Raw genomic sequence first — 18,028 nt, forward strand, 5'->3', positions numbered from 1 at the left:
CATATTGTTTCAAGCAGAAAAACAAGGCAGTAATTCACAAGAACAAGTAGAACAAATTTATAAGACCACCCTCTTAACTGTTCTAACGAAGAAAAAAAAAAGCTTTTACGTGAGGATATATATGACTAAGACAAGGAAATAACTTACAGAGCTGTTTTGTTTCTTCTTCTGTGAAATTCAGGTATAAAGTTTTGCTAGAATGTGGGAGTATATATATATAATCAAAGAATAAATCCAGTAGGAATTATGACTTTGCCATTTTCAGCATGAACTTAGGTAAGTTAAAGCTATTTTGCAACAGCAAAATGGAAGGGATGGAACTATCTAGGAAATTATGCATCCTGATCCTTGATACTTTCGGATTCGATATCGAAAGCTACTTTACTAAACATATGAAGAACAGTGACTCATTGGCTAGGAAATCTGTAGAGAACGAATTACAAAGTCTGATTTTTACAACAAAAACCCAAAATTGACTCATGCGGGTTCTTAAGTAACTAATTAAAGAGAATGGAGTGGTGGACTTATAAACAACTGTGGGTTTGCATGGACTCCATTCTAAATACAAGTAAAACGTATGTAATTAAATAAATGACAAGAGCATGTTTAAACATATAATCCAAACATAATAAAGTAAGATATAAGAGATTATTATTACCCCAAAGAGAAGGTGAGAGAGGGCGATTAGTATGCAAAAAGATATCGAAAAAAGGAATCGAGATTAAGACCCTTCCTATGGAAAAGATGTTTGAAGGTGTCAACAACAGATTGAGCTTCTTCTCTAGTAGCATTGACATCACGTTGATCTTGAATCAAGAATCTATGAAGATGGTCAACACTCATAATACCATTTTAAGAGTATGTCTCAAAAAGGGTCTTGATTTCTATTGGTGCTTCGCCACTAAGTATAAAAGCAAAGGAGGCTTCTTTGTAGTCAACCATATTAAACAACAACAATCATACCTTGTACATCATCTCCCCGGCCCGATTAATCCCACCAAGAACCTTTATATCGCTTCGAATGCACCGAATCAACTCTCGAAGCATATATCTTAACACCGACCTCCAATGTACAACTTGCCTACACACAAAAACAAAACAAAACAATCAAAAAAGACCCAACATTTAATAAAAAAAAAAAACTTGAGTGGGCGACCTTTTGGAAATTAGTTTCTACGTCATTATCATCTTGAGTATCAATTCTAATAATCTCACACATATGATCAATCAACCTTAACTCCCAAGTATTCTTCGATTAATCTTATTCTCACTTGCTAATTTAATACGGTTTGTGAAAAGTTGGTAATTTGCTCTTTCTTGAAAACATAAAGGGTTGGATTGAGATTGAAGTGGAGGAGGAGAAACGACAATAATGGATTTGCGGTTAATGGCTGCTGCGACGCGACACGCACGCGCTCGAGTTGGTCGTTGTTTGAGAATAATAATGGACTCGTTGGTCCTCCTCCTTCTCCTCGTGTTGTGGTTTTTGGGTTTCTGTCATTGCTTTTGATTTTGAGGGTGTGGTCGTTTTTTTCAAGAGAGAGAAGTGGAAATGATTTTGAGTTTTTCAGTGTGTTTTTTCCCTCCTCAAAAAATTGAATATGAGAAGCTTTTGGGTTGGGAATGCGAGTTGGAGGCCCAATTTAATAGACAATGGATTAAATCCATCAACTGTGTATTTTTTTTCGCGTATTTGACTATTTAGCATAAAGTCATAAACCACGGTAGAAAGTGGAAAATTTATATACCACTGTTTATGTTTAAGGTAGTGGGGATGTGGAGTACTCTCATGCTGAAAAAAAAACTAACCATGGTATATGGCCCAACTTATCCCACGGTTTTCATGTAACTGTGGCATATACTAGTAAACCAATGACCAAAGAAATTTCCGCCGTGGTATATAAGTATTTCCCACGGTTTTTGAAAGAACCGTGGTATAAACGTTCTTATTGACCGTGGTATATGTGTCATTCTGTAGTAGTGTCTGTCGTATTCTTCATGTCGTATTCTGTCAGAGTTTTGAACTCTGTCAGAGTTCGGTAAACTCTGTCAGAGTTTTGAACTCTTTCAGAGTTCGGTGAACTCTGTCGTATTCTGTCAGAGTTTTGAACTCTTTTAGAGTTCGGTGAACTCTGTCATATTCTTCATGCCGTATTCTGTCAAAGTTTTGAACTCTGTCAGAGTTCGGTGAACTCTATCAGAGTTTTGAACTCTTTCAGAGTTTTGAACTCTGTCAGAGTTCGTTGAAGTAGCATATTCGGTGAACTCTGTCGTATTCTGTCAGAGTTTTGAACTCTTTCAGAGTTCGGTGAACTCTGTCGTATTCTTCATGCCGTATTCTGTCAAAGTTCGGTGAAGTAGCATATTCGGTGAACTCTGTCAGAGTTCACCGAAGTAGCATATTCGGTGAACTCTGTCAGAGTTTTGAACTCTGTCGTATTCTTCATGTCGTATTCTATCAGAGTTTTGAACTCTGTCAGAGTTCGGTGAAGTAGCATATTCGGTGAACTCTGTCAGAGTTTTGAACTCTGTTAGAGTTCGGTGAACTCTATCAGAGTTTTGAACTCTATCAGAGTTCGGTGAACTAACATATTCGGTGAACTTTGTCAGAGTTTTGAACTCTGTCAGAGTTCGGTGAACTGACAGAGTTCGGTGAACTAGCATATTCGGTGAACTCTGTCAGAGTTTTGAACTCTGACAGAGTTCGGTGAAGTAGCATATTTGGTTAACTCTGTCAGAGTTTTGAACTCTGTGAGAGTTTTGATGTTTAAGTTATTTACACTGTTTATGTACATTGGGATTTTTTACTGTTTAAGTTATTTATATTTTTAATTTTTTGGATTTATAGAAATGGAGACAGAGACATCAATCAATATCGAAGAAGACGTAGTTGGGTCTTCGTCTACTAAAGCCCCTGTTCAAGGCACGCAAACATTAGCTGCTCCTTATATAGGAATGACTTTTACAAGTGTTGACGAGGCAAAGACTTATTACAAAGAGTATGGTCAACAAGAGGGATTTGAGACTTCGTGTTGGACGACTTCAAGCAAAAAAATCAAGGTGGATTTGGTTTGGTTGTTTTCTTGGTTTGCTCACGTGAAGGGTTAACAAGAGAGATGAAGTCCGATCAAGAAATACATCAACTATCCGGTGTGGTTGCCAAGCTAGAATTCGTATTAAGAAAAGAATGCATGAAGAGATATATGAGGTCAGCGTTGCTCATAATGACCATAGTCACGGTCTGGTGACCCCATCGAAGAGAATTTGCATGAAAACTAACAAACATATGCCTGAAGCAGCGAAGTGCTTGACCGAGATATTTAGTGATAACAGTTTATCTGTTGGGAAAGTGGCATCTGTTTTCCATGGAGAGGAAGTTGGGTTTACACAGAAAGATTGTTGGAACCATTATTATGGTTTGACCAGAAAGATGCCTAAAGAAGGTGATGCAACTGCCGTGCTGCAATATTTTATGCAGAAGAGTGCTGAGGATCCCCGGTTCTATTACGCTATTGATTTAGATGAAAATGGGACTGCGGTGAACTTTTTCTGGGTTCATGGGAGGTCTCGATGCCAATATGAATATTTCGGGGATGTTGTGTCTTTTGATACAACATATCGTACCAATGCATATTCCATGCCTTTTGCCCCTTTTACTGGAGTCAACCATCATTATCAGTCGATTCAGTTTGGTTGCGCATTGTTGCTTGATGAGACGTAAGATACATTCATATGGCTATTTAAGGCGGCTTTGCGACCATGGGTGGTCGTCGTCGCATAACTGTAATCATCACTGACCAGGATAGAGCGATGACTGCAGCCATTGCCAAAGTGTTTCCTAATACTCGTCATCGTTATTGTCTTTGGCATATTATGCAGAAATTCAAGAGAAGATGTCATTTACCAAATTTGAGACATTGGTAACTGAGTTGAAGAACACTATTTCTTTTTCGTATAGGATTGTTGATTTTGAGAGAAGATGGTGTACAATCATTGAGAAGTATGAGTTGTCTGAAAATCCTTGGTTAATGAGAGATATATTCAATGCGGGAGAAATGGGTTCCTTGTTATCTCGGTGACACCTTTTTGCCGGTATGCACACGACCGGTGAATGAATCGATGAATGCTCATTATGACCGGTTTGTCAATTCGGCGACTACGCTTTATGCAGTTTGTACATGGTAATGAGAAGTCTTTGGCTTTGCTTGCTAGGAAAGAAAGAGATTCGATTACCGCGACAGAGCATAGTTCACGGATTGTGCCTAACGATGCTTTCATCCTTATGCATGCCGAAGAAGGTCTATACGATCTCAATATTCAATAAATTTAAAGAGCAACTAGAAAAGGCAAAGATGGAGTACAAAATTGATGGGGAACAAATTTACAGGTATGGAACCAGGGTTACATGGTGAAATGGAGAGACCCATTTGAAGAATTCTGTTTGGATGAGTGAGTTTCGATAGAGGAACCTTAGAGGGAGCTGCGAATGCAAGTACTTTCAGTTTATGGGTTTGCTTTGTGGTCATATCTTAAAAGGTTTTATCGCTACGAGATTGAAGAGATTCCAAACCATTTTAGATTGACGCGGTGGATGCAAAAGTCTAACACTTATAGAGCGGAGTTTGATCTTTGGATTTGTGGTGGGAATGTCTCAAATGAACCTTTGAGAGTGGCTCATTCTATCAAGGTTGCTTCTCAAAGTGGCTACGATCGTCGATACTTTTGAGGGTTATTCATATTTTATTGAAGAGATTGGTGAAATGGCTATTGAAATTTCAAAGTTTAATGAGACTTCCTACAAAGGAGACTTGAGAAGTTGCAGAGCCTCGATTGCGAGCCTTTGATACCTTCGGTTAATACATCACGGTTTTTTTATTTGAATGTTTAATTTGATATAAATTTAGTGTTTAATTCGGTGTTTAATTTGATATAAATATTTATTTTAATTCGGTCTTTATTTCAGCTATTGATTTTGAATCCCAACATTTCTCAAACAAAAGGGAGGGGGAAGAAGAAAGCGGATAGATGGAAATCCCCCAAAGAGATAGCCCTAAACAATTCAGGAAGAAAGTGTCACAGATGTGGACAGATTGCTAACCATGACTCAAGAAATTGTCCGGAGAAAAATAATATGTAATCTGTCGATTGTAAGTATAGCTTTATTCAAAACTCTTTGATTCTAAATGTTCACTAGTTCTAATGATATTTTATCTGCGCGTCATGGACTTCATTGATGTCTGGACTTGTTAAGAGTGGTTTAGATATGGCAGCCTTGTTAGAGTTTTATCAAGTGTTGTTAAGTTGAACTGTGTCGAGGGTTGTGTTCCATTGCATCATTATGTCCATTGGATAGTATCTAATGTTGTCTGCTAGCTAGGCCCTAGATAGGAAACATCATAATGATAGACCGGTGCTTTTTTTGATAACTTCTTTCTCCCTTTTTATTTTCAAAGTTCAATATTGCTGGTTTAGGTTACATTTGGGGAGTTTAATTAGACTGAGTTCTAATCTCATTGATGTTGAAGAAAAGAGAAGTATGGCTCAAGGAGAAATGGAGAATCTGGAGGCAAAGCTTTGCTTTAGGTAAAAATACTGCCTACTCATCTTTTCGTTTCCAGCCCCTCGACTTTGCATCAGTCGATCTTCAGTCTTTTCATCATTCTCTGCGGTTATGTTTCTGACTGCTACAGTTCCACAAGATGCCACAGTATCACTGCCACCTTGACTATGCACCATTCGAAGAAAGTGCGTCAAAATTGAGTTATTAGCTACAACGGGAGAAATTGTCGTGAAAAGAGCGAGAGAAGAAGCAGAAGTGTTGAAAGAAGGTGGAGAAGTTGAAGAGAGCTGAAACTTGGAGTGAAAGGCTTGAACAAGCCAAAGCTAGGTGCTTGAAGGGCTATACTTGTTGCTAATTCATTACGATGTGCTTAAATGTTGTAATCTGAGAACAATAATATTTGGGATTGCATAAAGCATTTTGATGTGCTTATTATAAATGTTCTTGTTGTTACACAAGCGTGCCCACTTGCAATTTTGTTCCGTAAGTTGATATGATGTATTGATGCAGATACTATACCACCAGTATAATGCCAACGTTTGTCAACAACAAATTTACCTCAACTCGTATGATTATCAATCAACATCAACACAAACAAACCAAACTGATAAGTTGCCAAAACATCAACATCAACGATATGGACTTAGTACGGCCATATCGTTTGGATTTGAATTTGGATAAAAAAAATGGCGTCTGTTTGGACTAAGTAAGTCCAAAACGGTGTGGCCATGCCGTTTGGAACTAAAGGCCAAAGCGGTGTGGCCCATGCGTTGGACTTTGAACTTGCGAAAAAAATGGCGGTTCTGTTTGGACTTTGTCCCAAATGGCATGGCCACACCGTTGGACTTGGTCCAAACGGCATGGCCACACCGTTTCTTAGTAATTAAACGGTGTGGCCATGCCGTTTGGAACTAATGCCAAACGGTGTGGCCATGCCGTTTGGACTTTGAACTTGCAAAAAAAAATGGCGTGTCTGTTTGGACTTTGTCCCAAACGGCATGGGCCGTTTGGACTTAGTCCCAAACGGCATGCCACCCATTTTAGTACCAAAACGGTGTGGCCATGCCGTTTGGAACTAATGTCAAACGGTGTGCCATGCCGTTGGACTTTGAACTTGCAAAAAATGGCGGTTCTGTTTGGACTTTGTCCCAAGCGGCATGGCCACACGCGTTTGGCCTTAGTACCAAACGGTGTGGCCATGCCGTTGAACTAATGCCAAACGGTGTGGCCATGCCGTTTGGACTTTGAACTTGCAAAAAAAATGGCGTGTCTGTTTGGACTTTGTCCCAGCGGCATTTTGGCGTTGGTAAGCGGGTTGGCCATGCCGTTGGAACTAATGCCAAGTGTAATGCCGTTTGGACTTTGAACTTGCAAAAAAAAAATGGCATGTCTGTTTGGACTTTGTCCCAAACGGCATGGCCGTTGGGCTTAGTCAAGCGGGTTTGTGGCCACACCGCTTAGTACACCAAAAACAGTGTGGCCATGCCATTTTTTTGTGGCCTTAGTCTCAACGGTGTGGCCATGCCGTTTGGAACTAAGTCCAAACGGTGTGCGTTTTTGGGACTAAGTCCAAACAGACCGCGCCATGCCGTTTGGGACAAAGTCCAAACAGACCGCGCATTTTTTGCAAGTTCAAATAAAACGATATGGCCACACCGTTTGGACTTTTCCCCCAAACGGTGTGACCACACCGTTCAAGAGGCAAAAAGCAGATCTTTTGTGTTTTGGCAAAAACATTGCGCATCTTTGCATTAGATTTTTGTGTTTTGGTAAATAACATTGGGATTTTTTGTTGATAACATTGGGATTTTTGTGTTCTGCATTAGAGATACTAATAGAGATAACATTGGGACATTAGAGATAACATTGGGACAATGTTTCGCATTAGATTATTAATAGAGATACTTCGATGTGACAAATTAAAATCATAAATTGTGGGAGAGCACAAGAAGAGCCATTGAATGGATATAAACTGAGATCTAAGCAAAGCACATCTGGCGCAGCCATGGGTAAGTAGTATAACTGTTTAATCAGCGGCAGAGCAGGCGTCCTATTAAAATCAATGCACGCTAATAGCATAAACATAACCAAAGGCAATGTGACATGAAATACATGAAACCCTAGAATCTTAGGTGAACATGAAAAAAGAATGACAAGTCCAAAGCAAGATCACTATCATTTCATATTTCAACAATGTGACACCATGTGAAATACATTGTGCGAATTATGAACATAAAGCTAAGTTGCTACATATCAACAACTTGCACTTACAAAAGAGTCCTAACATAACATTTTTGACTACAAAGAGATTTCCAATCTAACTTTCGACTTTATCTCCTTCCTGCAAAACAAAAAATTGAATAAACGGATCGGTCAAGCAAAGTTAAATCAAAACTGCTTTATTAAGGTCCGGACAGAAAAACTAACCTCTCCACTTGCTTCCTCATGTTCACCATCTTCGCCCCACCATTTGCCTAATTACCCCCATAAAAACACATGAATCGGTATAAATACTACCACATATGTCAAATCCAACACCAAATCTAGAAACCTCATTGATTGGAAAACTCTTGAACTTAAGTCATGATCAACTCTCAAAAGAACAAAGAAAGACAAATGCCAATAAAAACCTCCTGCATCATCTCAACTAACACAAACTGAAAAGTAAAGCAAAACCAAACATCATCTCAAATGCCAATAAACACTCCCGCATCATCTCAACTAACACAAACAAACCATTTCCATTTCCAACACTTTCGTCCCAACACAAGATAAAAGGAAGTAAACTAACCAAACTAACCTAAAACCTAAACTAACCAAACTCAATATACCTAAATCCTATGCTCCTTCAATTTATATCGTCCCCAATGAACTTGCACGGGTCAAATTGTATGCCTCCATGAACTCGTTTCAGGCATCCTCTCTGGAATCTTGATCCCACCCAATTGCGAGGCCTTGATTGAGCAAAGCGAAATTTCATCGGCGACGAGGGGTTTGTCAAAATTAAAACACAAAACTACATTAGTATATACATTTACATTTATAAAATACCAAAACAAAACAAAACAAAAATTAACATTGTAAGATATTAACTCACCAGATTATGATATGGAAGACTCTGTAGGGAGTAGTGACTAAGATGATCAGGGTTTATCATTCGAATATGACTATTGTTTTCGTACCAACTCATGTATCTACTAACACACTCCCATGGATAAGACGGAATGGGTCCTCATTGTTCAAGTTGAATCAAGTGATTCTGCCAATTACTCCAGTAGGAAGACGCAATATTAAATTTCACATCATACCCGCGTCCGGAAGTAGTTCGCGTCGAGGTCTTTGGTTTTGGGGGATCTGAGGGTACAAACTGCATATGACCCAACTGATGCACAACCCTCACAACATTGTACTGCTCGACATTATCAAGAAAGCATATAAATCCCTCGAAAAATGCTATTTTATCCACCGGCCGTAGCTCGGACTTCAACATAGGGATACCATTCAACTGTCAAATAGCATATGATCGAGGAAATTAATCATTAATCACATACTAATAATATTAATTAATAAATAAAACTATTTACATACAAAAATGCTTACATCGGTACAAGTCATATTATCAATGGTGCTCGGGTATACTTCAATGTTTGTTGTGCTAGCATAAAAGATCGAGTGGCGAGTACCTATTAGCCGCGGGACATGCTCAAATAATAGTCCTCATTTGGGTATGGCACGAACACTGAGGAAGTACTCATAAATCCATGCCTACATTAATATAGACACCGAAGTTAATATTGTAATAGATAGATAAAATTGACATTGAAAAGAAAAACAAAAACTAATACCGTAGGAGAGTGAAATAGCACGAAACACCCTTCACCTTGGCACTTGTGGCGGTCCCAAGACCCCGTACAAGTAAGCCCGTAAAGAAGGCTGCACCCCAGCGTAGTCTTTGATCTCGGCACAAATTTGGCGATCTCTCGGATAACAAGCGGAACTGCAGGTTTCAGGGCGATGTCGGTGAAGGCGGTACATCCAAAGAAAAATAACAGATAAGCTCTCACAACAAAACTGCACCTCTTTTTGGGTTGGCGCCTTCTTCACAACAACCCCATTTTCATCACGTAAATCTTCATCATTTACCTTCCCAAAGAAGCGCTTCATCAAGAAATCCATCCTAACTTTGGAAGTGAACTTATTGGATTTCATCTCCGCGATCTATCTTATCCATAGGTATGCCAAGATTTTTGTGGAGGAGTCTTTTTGTGCGATCCAAGGTCAAATCGGTGTCCCCGATCCTTTGCTTTGCCTCGATCCGGAACTCCTAAGAGTTGGGAAACATCGCCCAACGTGATTGTCATCTCGCCCCACGGCACGGCATATGAAGCGTGTTGGTCTCGGATGCCACCTCTCCACAAACGCAGAGACCAACACGGGATCGATGCCTGTATACACCTAAGACGAGCACATAAGCCGGTCCTTTGAAGCTCCACGTGAAAAAGTAGAAGCGCGGTCGAACACTCTCCTCGATATCCCATTGTACCAACTTGTTTAGGTGCCCATGGCACTTCAACACCCTCGCTCCGCCTAAAACAACAAAAACTTAGTATTAATGTATGCACAAGTTTAAGTAATACAAAATTTAAATACTAATAGACACTATATGATAATATTACCTGCCCCTCCCAAACATCGCGAGCCCGTGTGCCTTTGCATAGTCATACAACAGATGTGACACACAAGGGCCACCTCCATAAACACCTCTCTTGAACTCCAAGTCATTTGTTAGACTTTCTCACAATATTCATTGGAGGTGCAAGTACATGGACTTCCTCGTCATCCTCGTCATCCTCCTCCTCCTCCCTCGTCCTCGGCGTCCCCTTTCCCTCCTCTCGTCGGTCTCTTTACGCATCATCAACACCCTCTTCTTCACTATCGGCATGACTTAGAACTACACTCTTCCCACGATCCATATTTACGTCATTGTCATCTTCATCTACATCTACATCTACATCTACATCTAAATCTAAATCTACATCTACATCTACATCTACATCACTTTCAACTGTCCCTTTCTTCTCTTTTGATTTCCTAACTCTACACCACTTACAACATTCTTTGGGATCATCCGCTTCCGATCCCCCTACTACTGACCGATGCGAAGTGGTTGTTCTCCTTCCTCTTTTTCTCGGGCTCCTCATCGCGACCCGAACTACTACTACCCCCACCTAACAACTTTAGCACCCGTGAAAACACTTTTGCTTTGCATTCTTCACATTCAGATTCTTTGTTGAGGCATTGCTACAAAATAAATAGGAGTTAAAAATAAGACATTCAACTAATTCAAATTGTTGCAATACCAACGTGAAAAAACAAAGAACGAAATAAGGCGGTGTGCATGCCAATCTATATCTAAGGTGTGCATGTATCTAGGCAAACTATACTCCTTTATTAAATCCCCCCTCCACACACTAACAAAAAAAACCCAATCTAATTCAAGCATGCGAAATCGACTAGGAAAACTTTGCGAGAATGACTCATGTAAAACTTTAAAGCCGCCATGGAGATAATGAACATCGAAAAAAGAAGCACATTTGTAAAACGAAAATAGTCGACGCGGCATAAGAGAAAGACAATATAAGACATCGTGATTCGGGAAAACTAGCAAGTCGGGTAACCTCTTTTAGTTTGTCTGGCGTGTGAGTTGAAGTTTTACAACATCTAAACTTAAAAAGAATTTCTTAGGCCATAAGCTTTTATTAAGGGGTGGGACTTTTTCAAAGCCTTTAAAGCTTTGTGGAATCTTGCTGCTAGCAATCAAGGTATGTCATCAAGCATCAATAAACCAACTTTGAAAGCTGCTTGGCGAGTTTAGTTATTTCTTTGAAAACCTGCCTAATCACTTGAGATCTTTGGGGTGCCCTTAGAATAGAATTCTAAACCAGCGCGTGGCTTTTGATCAATAGGAAGAGGATCACTCCGCCATGGTGAGCGTAACTCTTGGCAACTTCCATCTGCCGTAGCAAAATGACCTTCCAAGACAAGATAAGAAATAAAGGTCGCCAACATCGTCATTCCTTTTAATTGAATGGGACTATACTTGGTCATTGCCGTACAAAATCCAGATGGATGGAACATTTGTCTACCCGACTTCGGAAGTTTAAAGTGATAAATGTTAAAGCGGAATCTCATATTCCTAGATAACATAGGACAATAAATAGGCGTTGACTCGATCTAAGAAGCATGGCGACGGTCGAGCTCTCTCCAACACGAACAACCTGGCCTCCTTGAAGGACTTAAGGACAAATGCCCGGGCCTAGGTCGGAGAGGCATAGGTTTATCTAGTCCAAGTAGGCTATATGAAGAAGGGGAGAATGCCACTAACTGTTACTAAGTAATATACTTTAACGCTGCTGCATGAAAACCCAACCAATTCTACAAGGACTGCCCTATCTCAATCAGTACTTATCTCTCCAAGGAGGAACCTACTAGGCCCCTTCACTCCTAAATGGGTATAGAGATGTCTTCAACAAAGCATGTCCCCGAAAGGCGACTTTCTGCACCTACCCGCCCCTGCCTAAATTAGATATAAGTTTGATGCGGGTTGGGGGTAAGGCTAAGCCAAACTACCACCTACCCTCGCAGCGAGGGATGTTGAGGAGAGGTAGTACCCCTTCTTGGCGAGAGCGTACATAAATGATGTGGTCCCCGGATTACTTAATATTAGTAACAAGAGATTGGTCTTTTGTAGTGTGATGAGTAACTATAGAGATCGAGGTTGAGATCAAATCACATCTTGTTTTACTAAGGCTTGGTGCTTCGACCGAAAGTAAGACGACTCTTTCCCTCTTTTGTTTTCATCCCCATCTTTGGTATGTCCGCAAGACCCCATTCTAAAGCGAATATAATCCTCATCAAGTTCCACAGGGGACTCTCTCTTTACTTGTAGTTAAGTAACTTTAAAGGCAACGACAACCGCCGGTGTAAGCACCAATTCTCTTGTGACTTAGAATCGGACCTTGGTTACGTTTTTTGGAATTTTTGTACTTAAATCATACAAAAATGGGGTTTATTCAACAATTTTGAGTATATATGCCACTGTTTCCAGATGCAAGCTCATGACCTACGTGTCTCGAGCTCGAGCAGTCGAGCTTCACTCGAGCTCGTTTTGTAAAACGAGTCGAGTCGAGTCGAGCTCGAGCTAATTATAATTCAAATCAAGTCGAGTTTGAGCACAAAGTGGAGCTCGACATTGAGTTTGACCTCGGCTCGAACTCGACTCGAAAACTCATGAGCCGAATCTGAGCATGCCAATACTCGGCTCGCTCGACTCAATGACCACCCCTAATCAAAAGGGAACAACTGTCGATACTCGATCTTAAGTCTCTAACTCAAAAACTAAATTGATTTATCAGTATGCATTATTTTTATTTTTATTATTTTTGGGTAAATTTTATCAGTAATTCAGTATACATGAGTATGTACTGTTTTGCTATTGATGTTGTTCCAAAGGATGTGTAAGCTAATAAATCAAAGGAACACTTATATGAAGCTCAACAAACATAGAGTTACTCATGACTTTTTGGCGAGGATGATCTACACATCGTGGTCTCGTGGAGATCGTTAAGTAGCAAAAACTTATTACTTACCTTGTTTTGACACGAAGGTGTCAAGATTACTATTAACATGAATTCTATAAGAATTATTTGTACTTATATTATATATTTTTCTTGTAATAAAAGAACAGATTGGATGACATGGATTCTATAATAAAAGATACCATCTTGGCATCTTCCATATTCCAATCATTAACGACTTTCATAGAGTTCAACCACCAGTAACATAACTAGTTCAGAACTTTAGGTAAGTGAGAGCAAAAGTAAGAGTCAATTGAAGCTCCGCATATCATTGTTTATTATATTTTTCTTAATAATCAGAAATTAGATGTTACTTGGGTTGTGACAAACCGGCCTCCGTCCACATTACATCCTTTCTTGTGAAGTGTGACTGGAACACTACTAACAAAGTTCCCCAGGGAAAGTGCAACATGAAAGCCCTATAACTTAATGGAGACTATGAGCACCCTGTAAAAGGATTATGGGGATGGATGTGGATCTTACGGAATGTATCTATATATATCCGCTATACTTGCGAAAATATAAATTTTGTTATACTCGAAATCTTGTGAAACTTGTGTTAGATGGATGACCACTAGCTAGGTTCAGCTTTGTTTTGGTTTTCATGCATTCTTAACTTCATTTTAAGAATGGGTGATATCAACAGGGAAAGTACAAAATTGGTGTCTAGAATTCAAAAGAATTGAATCAAACATAACATTATATATATATATATATATATAAAAAAAAATATATATATATAGAAAGATAGAACAGTTACCTGAAACAGAGCTATATATTTATTTTGAATCAAGCAAGCAGTACTCCAGTCGATATGGCCTCAAATAAAAATCTAGTGATACACATACACACACAAAAAGAAAAAAGGAAACTGAATAACTCTTCTATTAATTAGTGTATTTAGCTTCTGACTTTGGAAAACTCAATTTTCTGCACTTTGTTGCTAAATAGTGGGATATTATGTATCAAGATTGTATTGTGTGGATAAGATTTTTGGGGTGTTTGCTTAGTTGGATCTGCTATTGGATTTCTCTTGTTCTCTATGTGTGAGTTACCTAAATCTACTTTGCTTAACAAACGTTTTCTTTACTAATAATGTACTAACATAAAAGAATGAGTGTTTACATTTGGTGTGTGAAAAGGATCTTTGTTCTATGATATCCTTCCTCGCCATGAATGCGACCCTATAATGTCTGTCGATGCGCTTTGCTAGAATGCTACCCTACATTACTGAAAATATCCCAAATAAATAATATATGTGATGTCGAATTAGTGCTCAAGTGGTGTCTTGTCATCTTTTCACCTTTGATCGATCTGTATGAACTCTATGTTGAATTTGGTATCGTTTCTACATTTCTCTTGATCACATCTTTGTTGGAAGATTTAGACTTTGGATTCGGTTAGCTTTTTTGAGAAATATTTGAATAAGGTTTGTGACTTTGTACAACTTAAAGATTTAATTTAGTTGTGAGATCGGTACCATAAACTAGTAATCGATGAGAATTTGAAGAGTAGTAGTAACCGATTAGTTACCTTTGAGAGTTTATCTGACGTTGAAATGTTCGATTTACTATGTATTGGTGTCGATCAGTTAACTGAAACACAATAAGCATCTAAGTATATTGGTTGTATATAAAGCACAGACGCTTTGGCTTGATTCAGGACAATGAATTGGTCATTAGTTCACATAAGGGTTTGTTGTACTCGTAGTACCTAGCCTTATTCACCGTTCCTGAGAAGGAAGTACGCCCAAGTAGCAGGATTGACTCCTCGCGATAAGCCAAAGTGATGACGAAACATTCAATCGAAAGTCCAAGATATAGCCCAAATAACTCTAATTTGGATTGGCAGTCCAGTTTGACAACATACGACAAAATGATCATAACTTTCTCTAGAAACCTTTGTTTTGCGAACCGTAAATTTGGTTGGAAACTAGACTTCATGAGCTTTCTAGTGGTGTGTGTTATGTATGGAGAAACGTCCTGTTCAGATTCAAGTTTGACTTTGAACTTAGAAGAAAATCAGGAATAGTTTTAATGTTTGTCTCTTCGCATCCGAAGTTTGTATTTAGCTATAAATTCTCTAAGACTTGTAATGGAAGTAGAGCAGTATTTGAATGAAGATATAAGACTTTTATTGAGAAGAAGTGGTTCTTCTTGGTGAAACAACTCTTATCTCTTTGGTGGATTCCATAGAGTGGTGAGTTCTAGTAACACAACTCTTATCCCTTTGGTGGATTTCCATAGGGCAGCGAGTTCTTTGTTTTCTCTTAGTTTGTGCTTGTATTTACTTCCTATTACACCATTCTAAATGGTGTCACAAAGAGCTTGTCTAACTTCACTTCTCTGATTATCAACTGATTTATCCTTCCTGAGTTTGGTGAATGCAAAACTTCGATATCATTTGATGTGGATCTTACGGAACGTATCTATATATATCCGCTATACTTGCGAAAATATAAATTTTGTTATACTCGAAATCTTGTGAAACTTGTGTTAGATGGATGACCACTAGCTAGGTTCAGCTTTATTTTGGTTTTCATGCATTCTTAACTTCATTTTAAGAATGGGTGATATCAACAGAATGGGTGATATCAACAGGGAAAGTACAAAATGGGTGTCTAGAATTCAAAAGAATTGAATCAAACATAACATTATATATATATAAAAAAAAGATAGAAAGATAGAACAGTTACCTGAAACAGAGCTATATATTTATTTTGAATCAAGCAAGCAGTACTCCAGTCGATATGGCCTCAAATAAAAATCTAGTGATATCAACAGGAGAGACAATAAGTTCATAACTTCATTGTTTGATTTAATGATTTATTTATTTTGAACTTGGATAAACATAACATTGATGTCTCTGTCTCCATTTCTATAAATCAAAAAAATTAAAAATATAAATAACTTAAACAGTAAAAAATCCCAATGTACATAAACAGTGTAAATAACTTAAACATCAAAACTCTGACAGAGTTCACCGAATATGCTACTTCACCGAACTCTGACAGAGTTCACCGAATATGCTACTTCACCGAACTCTAACAGAGTTCACCGAATATGTGTTTGTCACCGAACTCTGACAGAGTTCAAAACTCTGAAAGAGTTCAAAACTCTGATAGAGTTCGGTGAACTCTGACAGAGTTCAAAACTCTGATAGAATTCAAAACTCTGACAGAGTTCACCGAATATGCTAGTTCACCGAACTCTGGCAGAGTTCAAAACTCTGATAGAGTTCACCGAAATATGACAGAGTTCAAAACTCTGAAAGAGTTCACCGAACTCTGACAGAGTTCAAAACTCTGATAGAATTCAAAACTCTGATAGAGTTCACCGAATATGCTAGTTCACCGAACTCTGACAGAGTTCAAAACTCTGACAGAGTTCACCGAATATGCTAGTTCACCGAACTCTGACAGAGTTCAAAAGTCGACCGAATTCAGTTCAAAACTCGATAGAATTCAAAAATATGCTAGTTCACCGAACTCTGACAAAGTTCAAAACTCTGAAAGAGTTCAAAACTCTGATAGAGTTGACCAAACTTTGATAGAGTTCACCGAATATGCTACTTCACCGAACTCTGACAGAGTTCAAAACTCTGACAGAATACGGCATGAAGAATATTTTTTTCGGCAATTTAGGATTTTGATTGCATAGCAGAAAAGGTTTTCCCAGCATAGATATATGATGAACGAAAGTTATCATGCTTATGTTGGTTGTCGTTCTATTAACTTTGGTGGTTGCCCAAAGCAAGCGTATGTCTCTCTTGAACATAGTGGATCCAATGGTCCGACACTCCGACTCTGAATTGTATATATGGTTCTACTTCTTTAGAACCCCAGTTTGCATACACGAGAACTGTCTAGAAGAGGAATCAACTCCAAGGGTACCTCTACCATGTTGTATGCTTACTGCTTAGGCACCAATCAAATGTGCCACATTTGCTACCATATAAGCATATAGGTAGATTGGCTGCAGTTTCTTTTCCTCATCGGCTGCTAATGTTCCTCAAAATCTTAGTTATTACTTACTACTACAGATTTTCACTATTGCAGTTTGATGGACAAATACTCGTCAAAATCATCTATCCGCTTAGTATACTCATACGGAAAAAAAATGGTTACTCCAGCTCCTCAAAACAGACAAGTCTGAGTCGTACTTACAAGTTTACAAGGACTAAAATACTACAAGATACAATGCACTTTTTTCTGAACCAATTGATACAATGTACATCAAGTAACTAACCAATTTATACAAATACGATTTCCATCGCCAAAGTAGAGAATAAAATGTGTTAATGGAAGCATACCTTAATTGGAACTTCGAGAGCGATTGAAGTTTAGAGAGCGGTGGTGGATTAATGGCGATGGAAATATGGAAATATGTTTTTTTTAATTACTATAGATAAAGTTGATCCCTTTTTTTTTTGCTAGATCTGCTTTTTTAGGTGGTTGTTAATGGCGATGGAATTGGAGTCGATAAAGTCGATCCCTCTTTTTTTTTTTGTTAGATCGTTTTTTTTTTTTTTTTTTTGAGAAGATGATGAGGAAAATACGTTTTTACCCTCATTGAGATCTTCGATCTTGAGGGAGATCCGACGGCTCAAGAGAAGAGTGAGATAAGAGTGTCACTATAAGAGTGGCACTCTAGACAAATATATATATATATATATATATATATATATATATATATATATATATATATATATATATATATATATATATATATATCGAGTGGCTATAGTTTACTAACGGATATTTCCGTTACAAACACAGTTACTAAATAGCAAGCGACACATTAATTACTAACGGATATATCTGTGACATGCA

At 38.4% G+C, this 18,028-nt stretch overlaps 1 long non-coding RNA gene across 1 annotated transcript; it reads left to right on the top strand.

The window, feature by feature from the left end:
• The first annotated feature begins 4,880 nt into the window (after positions 1–4,880).
• Positions 4,881–5,885, top strand: LOC147497165 (uncharacterized). Its single transcript, XR_015196707.1, has 3 exons — positions 4,881–5,147; positions 5,526–5,583; positions 5,691–5,885. It is a non-coding gene; the product is annotated as an uncharacterized LOC147497165 (long non-coding RNA).
• Positions 5,886–18,028: the final 12,143 nt, after the last annotated feature.

Source organism: Coptis chinensis, chromosome 5, assembly GCF_015680905.1.
Source record: "Coptis chinensis isolate HL-2020 chromosome 5, ASM1568090v1, whole genome shotgun sequence".
In the NCBI taxonomy this organism is placed as follows: domain Eukaryota; kingdom Viridiplantae; phylum Streptophyta; class Magnoliopsida; order Ranunculales; family Ranunculaceae; genus Coptis; species Coptis chinensis.